Genomic DNA, 15,612 nt, shown 5'->3' with positions numbered 1-15,612 from the left:
TGAATTTCTTTGATCCACTAATGTCCAGTAGCATTATGCAATGTCCAGAAGTGTTAAGAATGAGTGTGTCACCTCTGAATATGTCAATTTATATTGTGCACTAACCCTCTAATGAGTTGTTTCGAGTTTGGTGTGGAGGAAGTTTTCAAGGATCAAGAGAGGAGTATGATGCAACATGATCAAGGAGAGTGAAAGCTCTAAGCTTGGGGATGCACCCGGTGGTTCACCCCTGCATATATCAAGAAGACTCAAGCGTCTAAGCTTGGGGATGCCCAAGGCATCCCCTTCTTCATCAACAAATTATCGAGGTTCCTCCCACTGAAACTACATTTTTATTCGGCCACATCTTATGTGCTTTTTCTTGGAGCGTCGTTTTGTTTTTGTTTTTGTTTTGTTTGAATAAAATGGATCCTAGCATTCACTTTATGGGAGAGATACACACTCCGCTGTAGCTTATGGACAAATATGTCCTTGGTTTCTACTCATAGTATTCATGGCGAAGTTTCTCCTTCGTTAAATTGTTATATGGTTGGAATTGGAAAATGATACATGTAGTAATTGCTATAAATGTTTTGGGTAATGTGATACTTGGCAATTGTTGTGCTCATGTTTAAGCTCTTGCATCATATGCTTTGCACCCATTAATGAAGAAATACATAGAGCATGCTAAAATTTGGTTTGCATATTTGGTTTCTCTAAGGTCTAGATAATTTCTAGTTTTGAGTTTGAACAACAAGGAAGACGGTATAGAGTATTATAATGCTTTCAATATGTCTTTTATGTGAGTTTTGCTGTACTAGTTCATCCTTGTGTTTGCCTCAAATAACCTTGCTAGCCTAAACCTTGTATCGAGAGGGAATACTTCTCATGCATCCAAAATACTTGAGCCAACCACTATGCCATTTGTGTCCACCATACCTACCTACTACATGGTATTTTCCCGCCATTCCAAAGTAAATTGCTTGAGTGCTACCTTTAAAATTCCATCATTCACCTTTGCAATATATAGCTCATGGGACAAATAGCTTAAAAACTATTGTGGTATTGAATATGTAATTATGCACTTTATCTCTTATTAAGTTGCTTGTTGTGCGATAACCATGTTTCTTGGGGAACGCCATCAACTCATTGTTGAATTTCATGTGAGTTGCTATGCATGTTCGTCTTGTACGAAGTAAGAGGCGATCTACATCGAGTTGAATGGTTTGAGCATGCATATTGTGAGAGAAGAACATTGGGCCGCTAACTAAAGCCATGTTCCATGGTGGAAGTTTCAGTTTTGGACAAACATCCTCAAATCTCTAATGAGAAAAGAATTAATTGTTGTTGAATGCTTAAAGCATTAAAAGAGGAGTCCATTATACAGTTGTCTATGTTGTCCCGGTATGGATGTCTAAGTTGAGAATAATCAAAGCGAGAAATCCAAATGCGAGCTTTCTCCTTAGACCTTTGTACGGGCGGCATAGAGGTACCCCTTTGTGATACTTGGTTAAAGCATATGTATTGCGGTGATAATCCAGGTAGTCCAAGCTAATTAGGACAAGGTGCGAGCACTATTAGTACACTATGCATGAGGCTTGCAACTTATAAGATATAATTTACATGATGCATATGCTTTATTACTACCGTTGACAAAATTGTTTCATGTTTTCAAAATCAAAGCTCTAGCACAAATATAGCAATCGATGCTTTTCCTCTATGAGGACCATTCTCTTTACTTTTATGTTGAGTCGGTTCACCTATTTCTCTCCACCTCAAGAAGCAAACACTTGTGTGAGCTGTGCATTGATTCTTACATACTTGCTTATTGCACTTATTATATTACTCTATGTTGACAATATCCATGAGATATACATGTTACAAGTTGAAAGCAACCGCTGAAACTTAATCTTCTTTTGTGTTGCTTCAATACCTTTACTTTGAATTATTGCTTTATGAGTTAACTCTTATGCAAGACTTATTGATGCTTGTCTTGAAATGCTATTCATGAAAAGTCTTTGCTTTATGATTCACTTGTTTACTCATGTCATACACATTGTTTTGATCGCTGCATTCTCTACATATGCTTTACAAATAGTATGATCAAGTTTATGATGGCATGTCACTCCAGAAATTATCTTTGTTATCGTTTTACCTGCTCGGGACGAAGCGAGAACTAAGCTTGGGGATGCTGATACGTCTCCAACGTATCGATAATTTCTTGTGTTCCATGCCACATTATTGATGTTATCTACATGTTTTATGCACACTTTATGTCATATTCGTGCATTTTACGGAACTAACCTATTAACAAGATGCCGAAGTGCCGATTCTTTGTTTTATGCTGTTTTTGGTTTCGAAATCCTAGTAAAGAAATATTCTCGGAATTGGACGAAATAAAAGCCCGAGAGGCCTATTTTCTCACGAAGCTTCCGGAAGTCCGAAGGAGAGACGAAGAGGGGCCACGGGGTGGCCAAACCCTAGGGCGGCGCGGCCCCACCCTCGGCCGCGCCGGCACGTGGTTTGGGCCCCACGTGCCGCCTCTTGACTTGCCCTTCCGCCTACAAATAGCCTCGTGGCGAAACCCCCGATGCAGAGAGCCACGATACGGAAAACATTGCGAGACGCCGTCGCCGCCGATCCCATCTCGGGGGATCCTGGAGATCGCCTCCGGCACCCTGCCGGAGAGGGGAATCATCTCCCGGAGGACTCTACACCGCCATGGTCGCCTCCGGAGTGATGAGTGAGTAGTCTACCCCTGGACTATGGGTCCATAGCGGTAGCTAGATGGTTGTCTTCTCCCCATTGTGCTATCATTGTCGGATCTTGTGAGCTGCCTATCATGATCAAGATCATCTATATGTAATTCTATATGTTGCGTTTGTTGGGATCCGATGAATAGAGAATACTTGTTATGTTGATTATCAAAGTTATGCTTATGTGTTGTTTATGATCTTGCATGCTCTCCGTTATTAGTAGATGCTCCGGCCAAGTAGATGCTTTTAACTCCAAGAGGGAGTACTTATGCTCGATAGTGGGTTCATGCTGCATTGACACATGGGACGAGTGACGAGAAAGTTCTAAGGTTGTGTTGTCTTGTTGCCACTAGGGATAAAACATTGATGCTATGTCTAAGGATGTAGTTGTTGATTACATTACGCACCATACTTAATGCAATTGTCTGTTGTTTTGCAACTTAATACTGGAGGGGGTTCGGATGATAATCTGAAGGTGGACTTTTTAGGCATAGATGCAGTTGGATGGCGGTCTATGTACTTTGTCGTAATGCCCAATTAAATCTCACTATACTCATCATGATATGTATGTGCATTGTCATGCTCTCTTTATTTGTCAATTGCCCAAGCGTAATTTGTTCACCCAACATCTTTGTTCGTCTTATGGGAGAGACACCTCTAGTGAGCTGTGGACCCCGGTCCAATTCTCTTTCTTGAAATACAATCTCTGCCAATACTTGTTTCTATTGTTTTCTCTGCAAACAATCATCTTCCACACAATACGGTTAATCCTTTGTTACGGCAAGCCGGTGAGATTGACAACCTCACTTTGTTTCGTTGGGGCAAAGTAGTTTGGTTGTGTTGTGCGGGTTCCACGTTGGCGCGGAATCTGCGGTGTTGCGCCGCACTACATCCCGCCGCCATCAACCTTCAACGTGCTTCTTGGCTCCTCCTGGTTCGATAAACCTTGGTTTCTTTACGAGGGAAAACTTGCTGCTTTGTGCGCATCATACCTTCCTCTTGGGGTTGCCCAACGAACGTGTGAAATACACGCCATCACGCAACACCAGGGATTCTTGCGCCAACGTGGAACCTGCACAACACAACCAAAGTACTTTGCCCCAACGAAGCAGTGAGGTTGTCAATCTCACCGGCTTGCTGTAACAAAGGATTAACCGTATTGTGTGGAAGATGATTGTTTGCGGAGAAAACGAGTAAAAACAAGTATTGCGATAGATTGTATTTCGATAAAGAGAATTGGACCGGGGTCCACAGTTCACTAGAGGTGTCTCTCCCATAAGACGAACAGCATGTTGGGTGAACAAATTACAGTTTGGCAATTGACAAATAAAGAGAGCATGACCATGCACATACATATCATGATGAGTATAGTGAGATTTAATTGGGCATTACGACAAAGTACATAGACCGCCATCCAAGCTGCATCTATGCCTAAAAGTCCACCTTCAGGTTATCATCCGAACCCCCTCCAATATTAAGTTGCAAAGCAACAGACAATTGCATTAAGTATGGTGCGTAATGTAATCAACAACTACATCCTTAGACATAGCATCAATGTTTTATCCCTAGTGGCAACAGCACAACACAACCTTAGAACTTTCGTCACATCGTCCCGGTGTCAATGCGAGCATGAACCCACTATCGAGCATAAGTACTCCCTCTTGGAGTTAAAAGTAAAAACTTGGCCGAGCCTCTACTAGAAACGAGAGAGCATGCAAGATCATAAACAACACATAAGCATAACTTTGATAATCAACATAACAAGTATTCTCTATTCATCGGATCCCAACAAACGCAACATATAGAATTACATATAGATGATCTTGATCATGATAGGCAGCTCACAAGATCCGACAATGATAGCACAATGGGGAGAAGACAACCATCTAGCTACTGCTATGGACCCATAGTCCGAGGGTAGACTACTCACTCATCACTCCGGAGGCGACCATGGCGGTGTAGAGTCCTCCGGAGATGATTCCCCTCTCCGGCGGAGGTGCGGAGGCGATCTCCGAGGATCCCCCGAGATGGGATCGGCGGCGACGGCGTCTCGACAAGGTTTTCCGTATCGTGGCTCTCGGTGCTGGGGGTTTCGTCACGGAGGCTTTAAGCTAGGTGGAAGGGCAAGTCGAGAGGCGGCACGGGGGGCCCACACCACGAGGCCGCGCGGCCAAGGGGGCCGCGCCGCCCTAGGGTTTGGCCACCCCGTGGCCCCTCTTCGTCTCGTCTTCGGTCTTCACGGAAGCTTCGTGAGAAAATAGGCCTCCGGGCTTTTATTTCGTCCAATTCGAGAATATTTCTTTACTAGGATTTACGAAACCAAAAACGACGTAAAACGGCAAGTCGGCACTGCATCTTGTTAATAGGTTAGTTCCAGAAAATGCACGAATATGACATAAAGTGTGCATAAAACATGTAGACTAACATCAATAATGTGGCATGGAACACAAGAAATTATCGATACGTTGGAGACGTATCGGCGTCTCGATAAGGTTTTCCGTATCGTGGTTTTTCGCATCGGGGTTTCGCGACGGAGGCTTTAAGTAGGCGGAAGGGCAGAGTCGGGGGCCTGACGAGGGGGCCACACCATAGGGCGGCGCGGGCCCCCCCTTGGCCGCGCCGCCTTGTGGTGTCGCCACCTCGTGGACCCACTTCGTATGTTCTTCGGTCTTCTGGAAGCTCCGTGGAAAAATAGGACCCTGGGTCTTTGTTTCGTCCAATTCCGAGAATATTTCGTTACTAGGATTTCTGAAACCAAAAACAGCGAGAAAACGAGAGCGGCACTTCGGCATCTTGTTAATAGGTTAGTTCCGAGAAAATGCACGAATATGACATAAAGTGTGCATAAAACATGTAGGTATCATCAATAATATGGCATAGAACATAAGAAATTATCGATACGTCGGAGACGTATCAAGCATCCCAAGCTTAGTTACGCTCGTCCCGAGCGAGGTAAAACGATAACAAAGATAATTTCTGAAGTGATATGCCATCATAACCTTGATCATACTATTTGTAAACATATGTAGTGGATGCAGCGATCAAAACAATGGTAATGACATGAGTAAACGAGTGAATCATAAAGCAAAGACTTTTCATGAATAGTACTTCAAGACAAGTATTAATAAGTCTTGCATAAGAGTTAACTCATAAAGCAATAAATCAAAGTAAAGGTATTGAAGCAACACAAAGGAAGATTAAGTTTCAGCGGTTGCTTTCAACTTGTAACATGTATATCTCATGGATAATTGTCAACATAGAGTAATATAACAAGTACAATATGCAAGTATGTAGGAATCAATGCACAGTTCACACAAGTGTTTGCTTCTTGAGGTGGAGAGAAATAGGTGAGCTGACTCAACATAAAAGTAAAGAGAATGGTCCTTCAAAGAGGAAAGCATCGATTGCTATATTTGTGCTAGAGCTTTTATTTTGAAAACATGAAACAATTTTGTCAACGGTAGTAATAAAGCATATGAGTTATGTACATTATATCTTACAAGTTGCAAGTCTCATGCATAGTATACTAATAGTGCCCGCACCTTGTCCTAATTAACTTGGACTACCGGATCTTTGCAATGCATATGTTTTGACCAAGTGTCACAATGGGGTACCTCCATGCCGCTCGTACAAAGGTCTAAGGAGAAAGCTCGCATTTTGGATTTCTCGCTTTTGATTATTCTCAACTTAGACATCCATACCGGGACAACATGGAAAACAGATAATGGACTCCTCTTTAATGCATAAGCATGTGGCAACAATTATTATTCTCATATGAGATTGAGGATATATGTCCAAGACTGAAACTTCCACCATGAATCATGGCTTTAGTTAGCGGCCCAAAGTTCTTCTCTAACAATATGCATGCTCCAACCATGAAGGTGGTAGATCTCTCTTGCTTCGGACAAGACGGACATGCATAGCAACTCACATGATATCCAACAAAGAATAGTTGATGGCGTCCCCGAAACATGGTTATCGCACAACAAGCAACTTAATAAGAGATAAAGTGCATAAGTACATATTCAATACCACAATAGTTTTTAAGCTATTTGTCCCATGAGCTATATATTGCAAAGGTGAATGATGGAATTTTAAAGGTAGCACTCAAGCAATTTACTTTGGAATGGCGGATAAATACCATGTAGTAGGTAGGTATGGTGGACACAAATGGCATAGTGGTTGGCTCAAGGATTTTGGATGCATGAGAAGTATTCCCTCTCGATACAAGGTTTAGGCTAGCAAGGTTATTTGAAACAAACACAAGGATGAACGGTACAGCAAAACTCACATAAAAGACATATGGTAAACATTATAAGACTCCATACCGTCTTCCTTGTTGTTCAAAACTCAATACTAGATGTTATCTAGACTCTAGAGAAACCAAATATGCAAACCAAATTAGTAATCTCTAAGTATTTCTTCATTAATGGGTGAAAAGTATATGATGCAAGAGCTTAAACATGAGCACAACAATTGCCAAGTATCAAATTGTCCAAGACATTTTAGAGTTACTACATGTAGCATTTTCCAATTCCAACCATATAACAATTTAACGAAGAAGAAACTTCGCCATGAATACTATGAGTAGAGCCTAAGGACATATTTGTCCATATGCTACAGCGGAGCGTGTCTCTCTCCCATAAAGTGAATGCTAGGATCCATTTTATTCAAACAAAACAAAAACAAAAACAAGCGACGCTCCAAGCAAAGTACATAAGATGTGACGGAATAAAAATATAGTTTCGGGGAAGGAACTTCGATAATGTTGTCGATGAAGAAGGGGATGCCTTGGGCATCCCCAAGCTTAAACGCTTGAGTCTTCTTAGAATATGCGAGGGGTGAACCACCGGGGCATCCCCAAGCTTAGAGCTTTCACTCTCCTTGATCATATTGCATCATACTCCTCTCTTGATCCTTGAAAACTTCCTCCACACCAAACTCGAAACAACTCATTAGAGGGTTAGTGCATAATAAAAATTCACATGTTCAGAGGTGACACAATCATTCTTAACACTTCTGGACATTGCATAAAGCTACTTGGACATTAGTGGATCAAAGAAATTCATCCAACATAGCAAAAGAGGCAATGCGAAATAAAAGACAGAATCTGTCAAAAACAGAACAGTCCGTAAAGATGGATTTTATTAGGCCACCAGACTTGCTCAAACGAAAATGCTCAAATTGAATGAAAGTTGCGTACATATCTGAGGATCATGCTCGTAAATTGGCTTAATTTTCTGAGCTACCTACGGGGAGATAGACCCAGATTCGTGACAGCAAAGAAATGCTGGAACTGCGCGATAATCCAAATCTAGTACTTACTTTTCTATCAAAGACTTTACTTGGCACAACAAAACATAAAACTAAGATAAGGAGAGGTTGCTACAGTAGTAAACAACTTCCAAGACACAAATATAAAACAAAAATACTGGAGTAAAAACATGGGTTGTCTCCCATAAGCGCTTTTCTTTAACGCCTTTCGACTAGGCGCGGAAAGTGTAACTCAAGTGTTATCGCGAGATGAAGCATTGATATCATAAGCTCCCCCATTTGTAGTGGTACTAGGGGCTTTGTCAATTTTAGGCCTATAATAATATTTCTTTGGTTTAGGCACTTTAGAGACATACATAAACTTTTTCTCCTTTCCCACATAAGCTTTCTCTCTAAACTGTAAAGATGAAAAGGTTGAACCCAAGGTTCCCATAGCTTTTTCAAGTTCGCCAATCCTACTAATTTGATTATCATGGTCAACACAAGTTCCTAGGACACTAATTCTTTCATCAATTCCTCCTAAGGATTTATCAAGTTCATCAGTTTTATCAAGTAATATCTCCAACTTAGTTTCAACACTCGGAAAATTTTTCTCTATGGTTTCCAATTTTTTCATAACATCCTCAAGGGAGGTTTCAATTTTAGTTTCATTAACAGGTGGTGTTCCAAATAAACTCTCAATAATGCAGCTAGCTTCTAAAGCGGGAGCGCCTAGGAAATTACCTCCGCGAGACAATCAAGAACATATCTATTCCAGCTAGAGATACCAACATAAAAATTCCTGAGTAGGATAGTGGTGGAGTGTTTCTTAGTGCACCTATTATGGGCATCACTAATTCTATACCAAGCATCTTTTAAACATTCTCCTCCTTGTTGCTTAAATGAACGAACTTCAACTTCAGGATTACTCATTTTAGCAGTAGTAAATAAGACAAACTAGATAAAGTAAATGCAAGCAAACTAAATTTTTTTTGTGTTTTTGATATAGCAGACAAGACAGTGAATAAAGTAAAACTAGCAACTAATTTTTTTGTGTTTTGATATAAGTGCAGCAAACAAAGTAGTGAATAAAATAAAGCAAGACAAAAACAAAGTAAAGAGATTGAGAAGTGAAGACTCCCCCTGCAGCGTGTCTTGATCTCCCCGGCAACGGCGCCAGAAATTTGCTTGATGCGTGTAGTTGACACGTTCGTTGGGAACCCCAAGAGGAAGGTGTGATGCGCACAGCGGCAAGTTTCCCTCAGTAAGAAACCAAGGTTTAATCGAACCGGTAGGAGTCAAGAAGCACGTTGAAGGTTGATGGCGGCGGGATGTAGTGCGGCGCAACACCGGAGATTCGGCGCCAACGTGGAACCTGCACAACACAACCAAAGTACTTTGCCCCAACGAAACAGGTGAGGTTGTCAATCTCACCGAAGCTTGTTCGTAACAAAGGATTAACCGTATTGTGTGGAAGATGATTGTTTGCGAGAGAAAATAGTAAAAACAAGTATTGTAGCAGATTTGTATTTCGAGTATTAAAAGAATGGACCGGGGTCCACGAGTTCACTAGAGGTGTCTCTCCCATAAGATAAAAGCATGTTGGGTGAACAAATTACGGTCGGGCAATTGACAAATAGAGAGGGCATAACAATGCACATACATGACATGATAAGTATAGTGAGATTTAATTGGGCATTACGGCAAAGTACATAGACCGCCATCCAACTGCATCTATGCCTAAAAAGTCCACCTTCAGGTTATCATCCGAACCCCTTCCAGTATTATGTTGCAAAGCAACAGACAATTGCATTAAGTATGGTGCGTAATGTAATCAACAACTACATCCTCGGACATAGCGCCAATGTTTTATCCCTAGTGGCAACAGCACAACACAACCTTAGAACTTTACGTCACTTGTCCCGGTGTCAATGCGAGGCATGAACCCACTATCGAGCATAAATACTCCCTCTTGGAGTTAAGAGTAAAAACTTGGCCGAGCCTCTACTAGTAACGGAGAGCATGCAAGATCATAAACAACACATATGTAATAACTTGATAATTAACATAACATGGTATTCTCTATCCATCGGATCCCGACAAACACAACATATAGAATTACGGATAGATGATCTTGATCATGTTAGGCAGCTCACAAGATCCAACAATGAAGCACAATGAGGAGAAGACAACCATCTAGCTACTGCTATGGACCCATAGTCCAGGGGTGAACTACTCACTCATCACTCCGGAGGCGACCATGGCGGTGTAGAGTCCTCCGGGAGATGAATCCCCTCTCGGCGAGGGTGCCGGAGGAGATCTCCGGGATTCCCCGAGATGGGATTGGCGGCGGCGGCGTCTCGGTGAGGTTTTCCGTATCGTGGTTTTTCGCATCGGGGGTTTCGCGACGGAGGCTTTAAGTAGGCGGAAGGGCAGAGTCGGGGGCCCGACGAGGGGGCCACACCATAGGGCGGCGCGGGCCCCCTTGGCCGCGCCGCCTTGTGGTGTCGCCACCTCGTGGCCCCACTTCGTATGTTCTTCGGTCTTCCGGAAGCTCGCGTGGAAAAATAGGCCCCCGGGTCTTTGTTTCGTCCAATTCCGAGAATATTTCGTTACTAGGATTTCGAAACCAAAAACAGCGAGAAAACGAGGAACTGGCACTTCGGCATCTTGTTAATAGGTTAGTTCCAGAAAATGCACGAATATGACATAAAGTGTGCATAAAACATGTAGGTATCATCAATAATATGGCATAGAACATAAGAAATTATCGATACGTCGGAGACGTATCATAGAGTCTTATAATGCTTGCAGTGTGTTCTTATGTAAGTTTTGCTGTACCGGTTTATACTTGTGTTTGCTTCAAACAACCTTGCTAGCCAAAGCCTTGTACTGAGAGGGAATGCTTCTCGTGCATCCAAAACCTTGAGCCAAAAACCTATGCCATTTGTGTCCACCATAACTACCTACTATGTGGTATTTTTCTGCCATTCCAAGTAAATTGCTTGTGTGCTACCTTTAAAAACTTTCAAAAAAAATTCATTCCTTGTTTTTGCAATACATAGCTCATGGGAAAGTAGCCTAAAAAACTATTATGGTAAGAAATATGTCGCTTATGTATCTTAGTTCTTATAAGTTGCTTGTTGAGCGGTAACCATGTTATCTAGGGACGCCATCAACCTGTCACACCTTTGTTGAATATCATGTGAGTTGCTATGCATGTTCGTCTTGTCTGAAGTAAGGGAGATTTTTCATGAGTTAAATGGTTTGAGTATGCATATTGTTAGAGAAGAACATTGGGCCGCCAACCAAAGCCATGTATCATGGTGGAAGTTTCAGCTTTGACATTAATCCTCAAATCTCTTATGAGAATATTATCTGTTGTTGAATGCTTAAAGCATAAAAGAGGAGTCCATTATCTGTTTTCTATGTTGTCCCGGTATGGATGTCCTCAAGTTGAGATTTATCAAAATCGAGAAATCAAATGCGATTTATCTCCTTGGACCTTTGTACATGTGGCATAGAGGTACCCCTTTGTGACACTTGGTTGAAACATATGTAATGCAATGGTAATCCATGGAAGTCCGAGCTAATTAGGACAAGGTGCGGGCACTATTAGTATTCGATGCATGAGGCTTGCAACTTATAGGAGGTTTTATACATAACACATATGAATTATTACTACCATTGACACAATTGTTTCCATGTTTTCAAAATAAAAAGCTCTAGCACATGAGTAATCCGTGCTTCCCTCTGCGAAGGGCCTTTCTTTTACTTTATGTTGAGTCAGTTTACCTACTTCTTTCTATCGTAGAAGCAAACACTTGTGTCAACTGCGTGCACTGATTCTTACATGCTTACTTATTGCACTTATTATATTACTTTGTGTTGACAATTATCCATGAGATATGCATGTTGAAAGTTGAAAGCAATTGCTGAAACTTAAATTTTTCTTTGTGTTGCTTCAAAACCTCTTATTAAGAATCTATTGCTTTATGAGTTAACTCTTATGCAAGACTTTTTGATGCTTGTCTTGAAAGTACTATTCATGAAAGTTTTTGCTATATGATTCAGTTGTTTAGTCATTATCTTTTTGTTAGCAAACTATAGACCATTGCTTTGGGTCACTTCATTCATCTCATATGCTTTACAATAGTGTTGATCAAGATTATGTTGGTATCATGTCACTTCAAAAATTATTCTTTTTATCGTTTACCTACTCGAGGGCGAGTAGGAACTAAGCTTGGGGATGCTTGATACGTCTCCAACGTATCTATAATTTCTTATGTTCGCTGCTTGTTTTATTACAATACCTACATGTTTTATTCACACTTTATGATGTTTTTATGAATTTTCCGGGACTAACCTATTAACAAGATTCCGAAGCGCCAGTTCATGTTTTCTGCTGTTTTTGGTTTCAGAAATTCTACACAGGAAATATTCTCGGAATTGGACGAAAAAAAATCCCACGGCCCTATTTTCCACGGAGTGTTCCAGAAGTCCGAAGGAGAGACGAAGAGGAGCCACGAGGCGGCCACACCATATGGGGGCGCGGCCCCACCTCTGGCCGCGCCGCCATATGGGGTGGGCCCCTCGGGACTCCATCGACGCTGCCCTTCCGCCTATATATTCTCCCAGATGCGAAAACCCTAAAGACATCGGTCTTCCTCCACGAAAAGTTACGTAGCCGCCGCCATCGCGAAGCCAAGTTCGGGGGACAGAAGTCTCTGCTCCGGCACGCCGCCGGGACGGGGGAAGTGCCCCCGGAATCCATCTCCATCGACTCCATCGCCGTCTTCATCGCCGTTGCTGTCTCCCATGATGAGGAGGGAGTAGTTCTCCCCCGAGGCTGAGGGCTCTACCGGTAGCTATGTGGTTCATCTCTCTCTCCCATGGTGTGATCTTTATGTGATCATGAGCTTTGTGATCTAGTTGAATATGTAGATGTTACTCTTGTCTATTATGCACTCTAGAGGTTACTTTAATATGAACTCCGGAGTTACTCTCCATGGTGTGATGGTGACAGTGTGCGCATCGTGTGTGATTCCTTTATGACGTTGTGGAGCTTGTTTACTCCGGCTTGAGGTGTGCTTTTGTAGCCCTACACAATGAATGGTGTTTGTCATCCAACAAGTGAGTGTTTGAGAGTAGCATTTATTTATTCAATTATGTTATCATTGTTGAGAGTGTCCACTAGTGAAAGTATGATCCCTAGGCCTTGTTTCTAAGCATTGAAACACCGTTTCCAACAAGTTCTACTACATGTTCGCTTGCTGCCATTTTTATTTCAGATTGCAATTACTACTTATAATCATCCATATTACTTGTATTTCACTATCTCTTCGCCGAACTAGTGCACCTATACATCTGACAAGTGTATTAGGTGTGTTGGGGACACAAGAGACTTCTTGTATCTTAATTGCAGGGTTGCTTGAGAGGGATAGCTCTGACCTCTACCTCCCTGAGTTCGATAAACCTTGGGTGATTCACTTAAGGGAAACTTGCTGCTGTTCTACAAACCTCTGCTCTTGGAGGCCCAACACTGTCTACAAGAATAGAAGCACACGTAGACATCAATCCCATCTAGCTTCAACCTTCTTACTTGTGAAAGAACCCTGTGAACATGCATCTACATAATCCTTATAATGACTTGAAAGCCTTGCATAAAAATTAGTAACAATTATTTCCTCAGAAAGCTTATGGTTAGGACATTTGAGTATTAATGTTTTTAGTCTTCCCCAAGCTTGAGCAATGCTTTCTCCATCATGAGGGTAAAAATTATAAATGCGATTCCTATCTAGATGCACTTCATGAAGAGGATAAAATTTAGAGTAAAAGAGAGATTCAAGCTGTTTCCAATTCGATGGTTGTTCATCCAGCAGCCTATACCATTCATTTGCTTTGTCCTTAAGTGATAATGGAAATAGTTTCCTCATAACATTTTCTCTTGATAAACCTGCAATCTCAAATAAGTCACAAAGTTCTGTAAGTTTAGACAAGTGAACACTTGGATGGACTGATCCATCCCCTACATACTTGATCATTCATAACCCTTTCAACAATTTTCATAGGTATTTTAAAAGGAATACTTTCAACGAGTGGATTTGGAATATCACAAGCATCATTCGAATTACCACATATTGGAGACAAAGCATTATCAAGGCAAAATACTTCATCCAAAGCTGAGGAGCAAAAAAGATTATTTTTATATAAACTAGCTTCCCCAAGCTTGGGTTTTTCCATAGCATTAAAAATAATGGTGTCCAAAAAATTTATACTAATAACATTACTACCACTATTATGCAGACAAACTTCCATAGGTTTTTTAATTTTCTCTTCAAAAGCATCATGTCCTAATTCAATATAAATTTCATAAAGATCTCTAATTTTTTTCTTGTTTTCCATTAAGCCTAACTAGTGAAATAAAAACAAGAAACAAAAAGATATAATTGCAGAATCTAAAGGAAATAACTTCGAGCACTCACACACCGGCAACAGTGCTAGGAAATAGCTTAGTAGTCGGAGGATGTGAATACCTTTTACCTTACCTCCCCGGCAACGGCGCCGGAAAATAGCTTGATGTCTACGTGTGCTTCTATTCTTGTAGACAGTGTTGGGCCTCCAAGAGCGGAGGTTTGTAGAAACAGTGAGCAAGTTTCCCTTAAGTGAATCACCCAAGGTTTATCGAACTCGGGGAGGTAGAGGTCGGAGCTATCCCTCTCAAGCAACCACTGCAATTAAGATACAAGAAGTCTCTTGTGTCCCCAACACACCTAATACACTTGTCAGATGTATAGGTGCACTAGTTCGGCGAAGAGATAGTGAAATACAAGTAATATGGATGAGTATAAGTAGTAATTGCAATCTGAAATAAAAATGGCAGCAAGCGAACATGTAGCAGAACTTGTTGGAAACGGTGTTTCAATGCTTAGAAACAAGGCCTAGGGATCATACTTTCACTAGTGGACACTCTCAACAATGATCACATAATTGAATAAATAAATGCTACTCTCAAACACTCTCTTGTTGGATAATAAACACCATTCATTGTGTAGGGCTGCAAAAGCACACCTCAAGCTGGAGTAAACAAGCTCCACAACGTCATAAAGGAATCACACACGATGCGCACACTGTCACCATCACACCGTGGAGAGTGACTCCGGAGTTCATATTAAAGTAACCTCTAGAGTGCATAATAGACAAGAGTAACATCTACATATTCAACTAGATTACAAAGCTCATGATCACATAAAGATCACACCATGGGAGAGAGAGATGAACCACATAGCTACCGGGTAGAGCCCTCAGCCTCGGGGAGGACTACTCCCTCCTCATCATGGGAGACAACAACAACGATGAAGATGGCGATGGAGTCGATGGAGATGGCTCCGGGGGCAATTCCCCGTCCGGCGAGGTGCCGAAACAGAGACTTCGTCCCCCGAATTAGGGTTTTTAGTGGCGGCGGAGCTACGGAACTCTTCTAGAGAAATCGTCGATCCCCTAGGGTTTTCGGGCGGGAACTTAATATAGGCGAAAGAGGCGGCGCGAAGGGTGCCCGAGGGGCCCACCCCATAGGGCGGCGCCGCCCTCCTCGACCGCGCCGGTGGATGGGGAGGAGGCCGTG

Source organism: Lolium rigidum, chromosome 2 (genome assembly GCF_022539505.1).
Source record: "Lolium rigidum isolate FL_2022 chromosome 2, APGP_CSIRO_Lrig_0.1, whole genome shotgun sequence".
NCBI classification, from domain to species: Eukaryota; Viridiplantae; Streptophyta; class Magnoliopsida; order Poales; family Poaceae; genus Lolium; species Lolium rigidum.
This window is presented reverse-complemented; position numbering follows the sequence as displayed.